This window comes from Musca autumnalis, unplaced genomic scaffold (genome assembly GCF_047663935.1).
Source record: "Musca autumnalis isolate F117 unplaced genomic scaffold, ASM4766393v1 scaffold_1, whole genome shotgun sequence".
Classification (NCBI taxonomy): domain Eukaryota; kingdom Metazoa; phylum Arthropoda; class Insecta; order Diptera; family Muscidae; genus Musca; species Musca autumnalis.
The window spans coordinates 169,887,393-169,900,636 of NW_027411644.1; positions in this window are offsets into that span (position 1 = coordinate 169,887,393).

Below are 13,244 nucleotides of genomic sequence, written 5' to 3' on the forward strand. Positions count from 1 at the left end.
CTATTTTTTGCAAAAAACCCGACATTTTTATCCCAATTATCAGTAATTTTTCATAGATTAATACAGAAAAATGTTAGTTTTCTTGGTTCGAAAACAATTACTTGACAAACTGTATAAAGCACATATAACTTATTTGACCCGAAACTCAGCATACAAAATCTGGTTAGACCTGGTGCTAATTTCTTCAGAATCTTTCCATGGACCAATAACAAATTCTGCATTATGAAAACCATTAGGAATAACAAAATATTTTAATTTGTTATGGAGGGTATATTATATTTGTCATTTTGTGTGTAACTCCTCGAAATAATAATTAAAGATCATATAAAGTATATATGTTCTTTATCAGCCTGCTTCCACACCGATATAGCCCCATGACTGTACTTCTGTGGAAATGACTTTAATGTCCGAAGTTTGTAGGTGGATAATACTTCGGTAAATGTATTGTAGGTCCATTCAGTTTGGAACAACACCTACCTTACAAATTGACGCGTCGTTTTAAGGGATTTTGAAGGTATTATTCTCTTAAGGTCAATCCCCGACCAGAACAACAACATTTTCGGCGGTTGTGGCCTGAGTATTTCAGCCATGAAAACTTATTTACAAGTTGTGTCGTAAGATACTCCGTTCGGGCTCGGACTTGATATGGAAGAAGTATCCCTTTTCCCTTCCATGAAAACTTATTTAAAAGTTGTGTCGTAAGATACTCCGTTCGGACCCGGCGATAAAAGTAGGTCCCATATCATTGTCCCAATATGAATCGCTGTGCACTCATTGATATGGAAGAAGTATGCCTTCCCCCTTCCGGGATGTTGTAGGCACATATAATATGTAAGTATTTGTTTAAACTAACCATAGGAAAGCAAATATGTTACTCTCTCTATCTCCCTCTCTTTTTAATCAGTACCACACCAATTTAAAAATGTAACAAGCTAACACTTCCCTGCGGGAAATAAATTGGTTTAAAGGTATTTTTTTTTTAAATAACCACAAAAAACGCTTCAATATAACAAAACTATTTGCAATAAATATTTGGAATACAATAAAACTATTTTTGATAAATATTCGCGTTTTCATTATTAGGTCGGAAACTTTTCTAGTAGCCCTCGTACATTCCACTCACTGACCCCAGAAAAGCATTCAAATTGATGCGTTCAGTTGTAACAGTTCATGTCTTTAATATTTATTTATCCCCTAAATAATAAAAATGTTTAAAAATGTTATTTTTATGAAATTTTCCTTAGAAGTTATTCACACAAGCCTGTTACACCTATAGTATCTGTTGGTATCTGTAGTATTTGAAAAATATCTGTTGTAAAACAGATACTTGAGAACGAAAAAACAAATAAAGTTCTCACTCGTTCATATACAACACAGAACTGTTTCTAACAGTTATGTTATTGTGAGTATACACAACCCAAACAATATCATAACTGTTACTCTCATTCCCACATTTATATCATATTATATCTGTTATGTATATGATATATCTGTTTTGTTGATTTCAAGAGTTATACCATTGCACGTGTTTACTTCGGCCCCCACTTAGAACATTTAGTCGGGGCACAGCTATCGTTCTCTCGCAAATTAATTTGCAAACAGATGCGTTCATAAGTTTTGCAAATATATCGATTATAAAACAATAACCCCTACGAAATTCATCAACATTTTCACCACTGGATATTCCTGAACATTTCAAACCGATATAGTCATAAGTTTTGCATATAGTGGGGGATGTAGCTTGGTCAGGTTTTAAGGCTCCAAAGAAGTACCTAGATTCTGAGATGCAACTAGCAAAGTGCCCGCTACTACGTATGCGGAAATAGAATAAACAAATCAAATAAACTAACTCTGTTCCAGAATCTGCAAGAATCAACTATTTTTGATTTTTTTTACAAATTTTTAAAGGAAACTTCTTTCAAAATTTAGATAATAACAGACCCAAGCTGTTTCTGGAACGAAACAAATATTTAATATCGAAATGGTGAACACTGAACATTTTACTGAACATTTTACACTGAACTAATACCTATTTTAATTGAGATTTAGTTTCATTTAAGTACTTTTTTCGCACCACTTGCGTTAGATTTTCCAAAAAATTGACGTACTTCACCCCTATAAATCGATCTAGGTTCGAATATGTACTATATCGGTCAAATCCTTCGGGTACCTCCCACACAAAATTTCGGTAAAGCGCAGTTTAATGTCTCCTCTCGAATCGTTTTGATTTTTGTTGTAACAACTTGTATTCGCTGCCCCTCATTACGACGGTACAAGCTATTTTAGGGGCAAGCAAGTAAGCACCACCTTCGAATTTCACCACCAGCCACGCGCATTACCTCCCCACATAAGTTTTAAAATATTCGCTATAATGGTTCGCTATATTTTGTGGCCACTGAGAACCTCAAATGACAATTAACAGCTAGTTCGGTTAAACATTTTAGCTAAAATCCCCAAAAACAACGCAAATCGGGAGGTACCGTTATATGGGGCTATACCAAAACATGGACTATGTTGCAAATTTTTGGTGGAGATGTTTTATGAGCTCTGGAAACATCAAATGTTAAATTAAAGGTAGTTCAGTGAAAAATTTAGTTAAAACCCTAAAAATACCGAAAATCTGGAGATACCGTTATATGGGTGCTATACCGAAACATGGACCCATGTTAAAAATTGTTGGTAGAGGAGTTTTGTGACAACTGGGATCCTCAAACATCAAATTTCAGGTAGTTCGATCAAAAAATGTTACCACAACCCTTAAAATACCGAAAATCGGGAGGTACCGTTAGATGGGGGCTATTCCAAAACATTGACCCATGTTAGAAATTGTTGGTTGGTTTTGTGACCACTGGGATCCTCAAAATTGCAGGCACTTCTGTAAACAAATGTAGCTAACATCCTCAAAATACCGAAAATCGGAAAATACCGTTATATGGGGGCTATACCAAAACATGGACCTACATATGATGACAATTTTTGGTGAAGATAAAACTAAAACTAAAGCTAAAACTTCAAATTACCGGAAGTTCGGTTAAAAATTTTTCTAAAACCCTCAAAATACTGAAAATCGGGAGGTATCGTTATATGGGGGCTATACCGAAACATCGACCCATGATGACAATTTTTGGTGAAGATATTTCGTGACCTCTGAGAACCTCACACGTCAAATTATAGGTAGTTAGGTCAAAATAATTAGCTAAAATCCTCCAAATACCGAAAATCGGGAGGTACCGTTATATGGGAGCTATACATAAACATGGAGCTATGTTAACGGTTTTTGGTGGAGATATTTTGTGACCTCTAAGAACCACAAAAGTAAAATTATAGGTAGTTCGGCCAGTAGAGAAGTTTCATGGCCACTAAGAACCTGAAATGTCAAATTACAGCTAGTTCGGTTGAAAATTGTAGCTAAAATCCTCAAAATACCGAAAATCGGGACGTACCGTTATATGGAGGCTATACCAAAACATTGACCTATGCCCATAACTTTTGGAATATAAGTTTGTTGATCACTAAAAACCCTAAATATCAAATTATAGCTAATTCGGTTTGAAAATGTGACTAAAAAGTCAAAATCGGGCGGTACCGTTATATGGGGGCTATATCAAAATGTGAATCGATATAATCCATCATCGAACTTTAACTGCCTGGAAACAAAGGACACATCTTCACAAAATTTCAGCGTCCTAACTGAATTTTTTTGGATGCTAGGGTGGTTACCACGGACGGATGGACGGACATTCATAGATCGACTCAGAATTTTACCCTGATCAAGAATGAGTACTTTATAGAGTCGCAAATGATTATTTCAATGCGTTACAAACGGAAAAAAACTTAATATACCCTCCATACTATGGTCGAGGGTATAAACAAATATTGATTTTTAAATCAAATTGTTTCTTTGGTGTTTATACCCTCCACCATAGTATGGGGGCTATATTAAGTTTTTCCGTTTGTAACGTATTGAAATAATCATATATAAGCATATATATCATATATCAGGACAAAATTCTGAGAAGATCTGTGCATGTCCGTTCGTCTATGATAATCACTCTAGAATTCACAAAAATTGAAATAGGACGCTGAAACTTTTTGGAAGATGTGTCTCATTGTTATTAAACCTTGTTTAAAAAAGCGATATTCTTCAGTTAGCGTGGCGGAAGAGCTTAGTACTAACAAGTAAAAAAGCGTTAAGTTCGGCCGAACTTTTTATACCCTCCAACATAAAATATTCTGAACTAAAACGGAATAATTATTTTCTTTCCTGTCCACAATTTAAGGTGATGCCTAATTAAGGTAAACAATGTATATAAAAATATCTTCAATCGGTCTGCACCTTTATATGGGGTTATATCAAAGTGTGGAACTATGTTGGCAATTATTGGTGGAGACGTTTTATGACCACTATGACCAAATGTCGAATTACAGATAGTTCGCTCGAAAGTTGTAGCTAAAATCCTCAAAATACCGAAAATCATTGTTTGTCCTATGTTCACATACATTGACCTATGTTCACAGTTTTTTGTGGAGATATTTTGTGGAACCTTAACTGTCAAATTACAGATGGCTCGGTTAAAAATTGTAGCTAAAATCCTCAAAATACCGAAAATCGGGAGGCACCGTTATATGGGGGCTATATCAAAACGTGGGCCAATATAGCCCATCTTCGAACTTGACCTGCCTATGGAAAAAAGACAATCGAGTGCAAAAATATAGCGCTCTAGCTATATTATTATTGTGGACGCTACAGTGATTACAACAGACGGAGAGACGGAAATGGCGATATAGACTCAGAATTTTATCCTGATCCAAAAATATGTATACTTTATAGGGTCGCAAACGGAAAAACAAACTTAATATACCCTTCATCCTATGGTGGAGGGTATAAAAACAGGAAACTAATTGTTCCATTTTACTTCAATACAACTCGTGATGGAGGTCGTAGACCCATACTTATATATAACAAAACAAGTGAGCAAAGGCTATAGTCGGGACGGGGCCGACCATGTGATATCCTACACCACTACCCCTGTGCATAAGCTTTTCACTGGTAAACATTTCTTTTAGGGAATATAATCCGAATACCATCAAACATAATATGCCTCCTTCTCTCTGGACCCCCATAAGTAACCAAAATTTCGTAACCATCCGATCAAAATTACGACCTGTAGCGTGATTGCAAAAAATGGAAGAATTGGATGCATTGTGGTATCTCCCTTGTTTGGCCACCTTCGCCAACCTACTTTACACCAATGTAAAGGTAATATTTTCTTCTTCTATTGACAGGAATATGACGTTGGAATACCCCTACTAGAAGCCGATATATCCACAAAGAATAAAACTTTGAATTTGTCTCCACATGAGTTTTCCCCCTTCCGACCCCTAAATATTATCCGACTATCACCACAATCAATAGGCTTCTTCTTCTTTGGGGTCAGCATCTACCCCCAAAATCTCGTGACTATCCGAACAAAATTCCAACCGGTAACGTGATTACAACAAATGAAAAAATTGGATATATTACTGACTTTTGCGATATTTTGGTTGTTTGCCCACTTACGCCAACATACTTTGCATCAATATAAAGGACATCTTTTCTTCTTCCATTGGTGGGCTTTCTTTTTGGAATACACCTACCAGAAGCGGAGATATTCGCATAAGAAAAAACGTTGACTTTTCTCCACATAAGCTTTTTGCTTATTCCGACTCCTGAGTATTATCCGACCATCACCAAACTTAATAGGCTTCTTCCTCTGTGGGACTCGCATCAACTCCCAAAATTCGTGACGATCCGATCATGCATTACCGACTATTGCGATATCTCTGTTGTTTGGCCACCTACGACAGCCTACTGTACATCGTTTTAAAGGTGATATTTTCTACTTTCCTTGCCAGGTTTTGCTTTTGATATACCTCTTATACAGACGTCCGTCTGTCCGTCTGTCCATCGAAACCTTGTAATCACGGTACAGGTCGCAATTTTGTTCGGATCGTCACCAAATTTTGGGTGTTGATGAGGGCCCGGGAGGGGAAGAAGCCTATTGATTTTGGTAATGGTCGGATAATATTCATTTCATTTTTGAGATTTTAATTATAATAACGAATATCACAGCATTGGTTGGGAAGTTTCCAAAAGCAAAGCCGGACTATGAAACTAGGTTGCGTAGGTGGCCAAATAACGAAGATATCGCAACAGTCGGTAATACATCCCATTTTTCAATTTTTTTTCGAAATTGCCCTGCAGGTCGCAATTTTGATCGGATCGCCACGAAATTTTGGGGGTTTATGGGTTACCCACAGAGAAAGAATCCTATTAATTTTGATGATGGTCGGATAATACTCAGGGGTCGGAATGGGCAGAAACATATTTGGAGAGAAGGTCAACGTTTTATTTCGAAGCCAATATCTATGTTTCTTTAAGAGGTATATCAAAAGCAAAACCTGGCAAGGAGTAGTAGAGTGACAGGGCGAAGAGAAGAGTATTACGTCGCATCAGATCTCTTCCTGCCGAGGAGGAACCACCACAGTTTACAATGGATGATGTTGCCAATGCCATCAGGAACGCTAAATCATCCAAAGCAAAGAATCTCCATGGTAATGCTGAAGCAGCTGGATGAGCCGGGAGTGGAGTATCACACTAAAGTTCTCAACTTGTCACTAGCCACCCTCATTGTTCCCGAAGTCTGGAAAATGGGCAGGGTGGTCCCACTGCGGAAGCCCGGAAAGGATGCCAGCAAAAGTGAATCGTACAGGCCGATTTCGCTTTTGTCGCCCGTAGCAATGACCCTTGAGGCCTTAGTCCTACCCAGTATCAGAAATAGCTATCAAGTTGCCGATCATCAGCATGGATTCCGTAAGCAGCACAGCACGACAACTGCGCTGCACACCATTACCACACATATTTGTCAAGGACTCAACCAGAGACGGCCGTGCGATAGAACAGTGATGGTGGCGCTTGACTTATCAAAAGCCTTTGATACAGTCAGGCACTCCACGCTGTTTGAGGACATTAAGCAGACAACCCTCCGGCCAAGCTTGAAACGTTGGATAGTCAATTATATGGAATTCAGGAACAAGAAGTCCAAACCCCGTAGAGTGAAACAGGGAGTTCCCCAAGGTGGGGTGATATCTCCTGAACTGTTTAACCTCTACCTCTCCTGTATTCCGCCCCCTCCAGACGGCATCGAGATCGTAATATATGCGGATGATTGCACGGTCCTGGCGTCGGGTACCTATCCTGATGACATCTCTGAGAGACTGAACAACTATTTAACCGATCTTACCACCTTTTTCCATTCTAGGAATATGCAGATTTCCGCCACAAAATCAACAGCCACTCTGTTCACCACATGGACAGCGCAGTTTGAAAGAGAATTGAATGTCGTGGTCGACGGTAGCAGAATTCCTACCAAAAACTGCCCCAAAATTTTAGGGGTCACATTCGACACTACTTTTCCGCCGTGCGCGCATGCCACTTGGGGTGCAGATAAAGAAACCTTGTTGACCAAATATAACGCGATAGGTCGGTCTGTTGTAAGCTATTCGGCGCCAGTCTGGTCCCCGAGATTATGTGATACGAATTAGAAAAAGATTCAAACTTGCCAGAATGCCGCTCTGAAAACACAACAGGGTGCCTCCTCAAATCTTCAGTGGACAATCTACATGAGGAGGCAAAGATTCTTCCAGTAAAGCAACACAATGAGATGCTTACGTTGCAGTACCTGCTTGGATGTTACCGTGTGAGCCATCCCAATCACCATCTTGTGAGTAGGCCCGACACATTCAGGCAGATATCCATATCCAGGAAGGATATCCATGCTCTAGAGGGAAAGGTCCGACGGTACAGGAGAGAACCCCTAGATCAACAAGCATATCAAGCAGGTTTAAATAGTATTCACACGGATGCAGTTGCCAAGGCCTTAAGCAATTATAGTGTGAATAAAGTCCTCAAAATACATTCCCCATCTACTGCAGCTGAGGAGCGTCAGCTGCCACGACTAACTAGAGTAGTTTTGGCTCAACTACGCTCGGGATATTGCAGTCGCCTAAATTCTTATTGGGCGGAAATCGACCGCGCCGTGCAAGACATCTGTCCAGTATGCGGCATGGACGGCATGGGACCTACTCATCTAACTCCAGTGGATCTGTGTTTACATCCCATCGAAGCAGCCACTATCCTGGAACTGGAGATAGACCCAGAGCCAGATTGAACTAGATCAACAAGCATATCAAGCAGGTTTAAATAGTATTCACACGGATGCAGTTGCCAAGGCCTTAAGCAATTATAGTGTGAATAAAGTCCTCAAAATACATCCCCCATCTACTGCAGCTGAGGAGCGTCAGCTGCCACGACTAACTAGAGTAGTTTTGGCTCAACTACGCTCGGGATATTGCAGTCGCCTAAATTCTTATTGGGCGGAAATCGACCGCGCCGTGCAAGACATCTGCCCAGTATGCGGCATGGGACCTACTCATCTAACTCCAGTGGATCTGTGGTTACATCCCATCGAAGCAGCCACTATCCTGGAACTGGAGATAGACCCAGAGCCAGATTGAACAGAAGAACGAATATACAAACATAATAACAAACAACAACAGGAAAGTAGAAAATATCGCTATTACAAGTAGGTTGTCGTAGACGGATAATATTTAGGGATCGGAATGGGGAAAACTCATGTGACAACAAATTCAAAATTTTATTCTTTGTGAATATATCGGCTTCTAGTAGGGGTATTCCAACGGCAAAGCCTGTCAATGGAAGAAGAAAATATTACCTTTACATTGGTGTAAAGTAGGTTGGCGAAGGTGGCCAAACAAGGGAGATACCACAATGCATCCAATTCTTCCATTTTTTGCAATCACCCTAAAGGTCACAATTTTGATCGGATGGTCACGAAAATTTGGTTGCTTATGGAGGTCCCACAGAGAAAGATGCATATTATGTTAGGTGGTTGTCGGATTATATTCCCTAAAATAAATGTTTACCAGTAAAAAGCTTATGCACAGGATTAGTGGTGTAGGGAATTACATGGTCGTCCCCGTCCCGACTATAGCCTTTGCTCACTTGTTATGAATTATTAAGATTTTCGAATTGCTGGGATTACACAGTACTAACTGGTAGTTGTGAAGGACACTTGTAATTGGTACCCTTACGGGTAGTACCGAATTTGTAAGAGTTCTTGATGTTAGCAGAACGTCTGTTCTTAAAGTCGAATATTTTTGGTTTAATATTGAAGTTAGTTGGAGTAGCGTAGAATTTCGATGTTCAGTTATAGGAATTTTTGAAACAAAAATTTTCTGAGATATCCATAATAAGGTATTGTAAATATGTTCAAATATACATACATTGTTGTAGAGACCATATATTTTGGTACATGATGGTGTTTGACAAAAAATATATTTGTTCCAACAATATATATGTTTACATATTTACAATACGCTATTGTGCTCTCAGAATATGCTTACTATCAATAATCCTTCTCTGCTGAAGTAAGTAAACAGTAAGATAAATTGTTATTCGTTCTAGCGAAATCAATTATTTGTAAGTTATTGTTACGAATTGTTACTAATGTAATCTGTAAAGGCGAGAACACAATGGATTTTTGTTGCTTATTTTTTTCCGCCTCGCTTCAAAGCGCAAAAGTGAAATTGTACTGTTTTCAATAGAATAGACCACAACGAAGCGAGGCTTCAGGCCTCAAAGTTGAAAATTGTTGAACTTTTGAATTCTCCGCCTGGCTTTATTTTTGACATTTCGTTTCGACATTCAATTTGATATAAACACGTGTTCAATCTAAAAAATAGAATTTGGCTGCAATTTTTATGTTCGGTACCAATTATTTACGAACAATTCATATTAAAAAATTGAATTTTATTTGATATATTGAAATAATTATGTTTATAGCGCCCATGAATTTTATGCTTCGATGTGTGATACCAACAAATAAGCGGCCTACTGAGCATAGCTCGGTAGATGGAAAAATCAAATAAATAAATAAATAAATCATTGCAATTTATTTACTTTAAAAAATTGAAACCAACTTACTTCATGAACAAAGACAAAAAAACATACACAATTACACCACGAGAATCCTCACAGCACATAACGCATAAATTACATGAGCTTAATATTCACGACACCAATCGCCCGAAACAAATCCTTAATTATCTTTAAACGTTATTTGTTGTAATTTCCAAGGAATTTGCACGTGCAAAAGTTTTCTCCTGATTGAACTTGTCTTCATAATTTAATTATGTTTATTATCTTTAATTGAACAATCAGCAGCAGCGAAGCAATGGTTTTTATGTCTGTTTGTGGCATTTGAGAGACACGGACGGACAGACAGACGAACTACAGCAGCAGCCTATGGGGATTTAAATGCTCAAAGTTGAATAAATTGAATCAAAAGATACCATGTTCGCCAATGTAATGTTGTGTCAGATTGACAGGTATTGTTGCCATTTGAAATTTTACGTTCTTTTTTATGATTTGAGTTTGATAAGCAACACTTTAGTTTAGTATGTATGTATGTATGTTACAAACACAATTGAGGGTCGTAAGTGTGACTATTTAATAAAAAGCTTTTATTTTTGGAAAATAAACGCTTTATATTATATATGTACCATAAAAAATATTTATCAGTTTTTCTGATTTCATTGATCTTCCCTTATATGTGGCAATTGATAATATCACTTGAGTTTTAAACTGTAGGTCCGTCAGCAAAGAAAAATTCAAATGACCAACTTTCGCAATGTGATAATGTTGTGATAATGCTTTTGCTATGTCATTGTGGTTGGTCATAATCAGTGTCCGTCCTAATCTTCATTCATCCAATACAATTTATACACACATATTTATCTACATATACATTTGTACATATTTCTATATTTACACACTTAATTGTCATTTATTATATTAACATAACGGTATACATTGAGGACAATGATTTATTATAAATACGCTTATTTATTTTAATTTAATTGTTTACCGTAACACATGACAATGACGTCAAAATGAATATTTAAAGAGATAACATTTGATATTTGATTTGCGACATTGGCAACATTTTCATTAATTTAATCAGTTTTGGGCAGAGGATAAATTTTGCAAATACTCATCCATTATAATTTTGGTCATAAATACACCAGAATTCAATTTAGTTTTGGTTTGCAAATGGTTTGAAAATGATTGAGCAGAAAAATATTTTATTTTAATTTTATTTATTTTAATGATAGATTGCAAATACCCCTCTGCATGATACATATAAGTATGTGTGTAATTTATACATTTGTATTAGTTGTTATACGATTTTTCATTTGCAAAAGTTATATATTTCGTAATTCCAGCTATGTTTTTATAAAATAATATGATAATTATACCCTACACCACTATGTGGGGAGGGTATTATAAGTTGGTTTTGGCCAAAAAGTTTGTAACGCATCGAAATAATGGTCGTAGACCCATACTTATTTATATCAAAATGAATGTCTCGACGAGCTGAGTCGATCTGGCTATGTGTGTCCGTCCGTCAGTCCGTCCGTCCGTCCGTCTGTCCGTCTGTCCGTCTGTCCATCTAAACCTTGTAATCACGCTACAGGCCGCAATTTTGATCGGATCGTCACGAAATTTTGGATGTTGATGGGGGTCCCGGAGGGGAAGAAGCCTATTGATTTTGGTGATGGTCAGATAATATTTAGGGGTCGGAAAGAGCAAAAAACTTAGGTGGATAAAAAGACAACGTTTTTTTCCAAAGCCAATATCTCAGCTTCTATATGGGGTATACCAAAAGCAAAACCTGACAATGAAAGCAGAAAATATCACGTTTCTAATGATGTAAAGTAGGTGCTCGTAGGTGATCAAACAACGAAGATATCGTAATAGTAGCAAATAAAACCCCAATTTTCATTTTAGCGATTTTAATTATATTGACAAATATCACAGCCTTGGTTGAAAATTTTCCAAAAGCAAAGCCTGACTATGAAAGTAGAAGATCCCGTCTTTACAATGATGCAAACTAGGTCGGCGTAGATTACCAAATAACGGAGATATCGCAATAATCGGTAATACATCCCATTTTTCTATTTTTTTGGAAATCACGCTACAGGTCGCAATATTGATCGGATCGTCACGAAAATTTCAGGGTTAATGGGGGTCTCACAGATGAAGAAGCATATTGATTTTGGTGATGGTCGGATAATATTTAGGGGTCGGAATGGACAAACACTTATTTGGAGAAATGTCAACATTTTATTTCAAAGCCAATATCTCTGTTTCTTTAAGAGTTATATCAAAAGCAAAACCTGGAAAGGAAAGTAGAAAATATCACCTTTACAACGGTGTAAAGTAGGTTGTCGTAGGTGGTCAAATAGCAAAGATATGGCAATAGTCGATAATGCATCCCATTTTCCGATTTTTTTGTAATCACGCTACAGGTCGCAATTTTGATCGGATGGTCACGAAATTTTGGGGGGTAATGGGGGTCCCAAAAAGAAAGAAGCCTATTGATTTTGATGATGGTCGGATAATATTCAGGGGTCGGAATGGGCAAACACTTATTTGGAGAAAGGTCAACGTTTTATTTCAAAGCCAATATCTCTGTTTCTTTAAGAGGTATATCAAAAGCAAAATATGGCAAGGAAAGTAGAAAATATCACCTTTACAACGATGTAAATTAGGTTGTCATAGGTGGTCAAATAGCAGAGATATGGCAATAGTCGATAATGCATCCCATTTCCGATTTTTTTGTAATCACGCCACAGGTCGCAATTTTGATCGGATCGTCACGAAAGTTTAGGGGTTAATGGGGGTCCCACAGAGGAAGAAGCCTACTAATTTTAATGATGGTCGGATAATATTCAAGGGTCGGAATGGGCAAAAACTTATTTGGAGAAAAGGTCTACGTTTTATTTCAAAGCCAATATCTTTGTTTCTTTAAGAGGTATATCAAAAGCAAAACCTGGCAAGGAAAGTAGAAAATATCACCTTTACAACGATGCAAATTAGGTTGTCGTAGCTGCTCGCAATAGTCGGTAATGCATCCCATTTCCGATTTGTTTGCAATCACGCTACAGGTCGCAATTTTAATCGGATCGTCACGAATTTTTTGGGAGTTGATGCGGGTCCCACATAGGAAGAAGCCTATTGATTTTGGTGATAGCCGGATAATATTTAGGGGTTGGAATGGGGAAAAACTCATTTGGAGGCAAATTCAAAGTTTTATTCTTTGTGAATATATTGGCTTCTA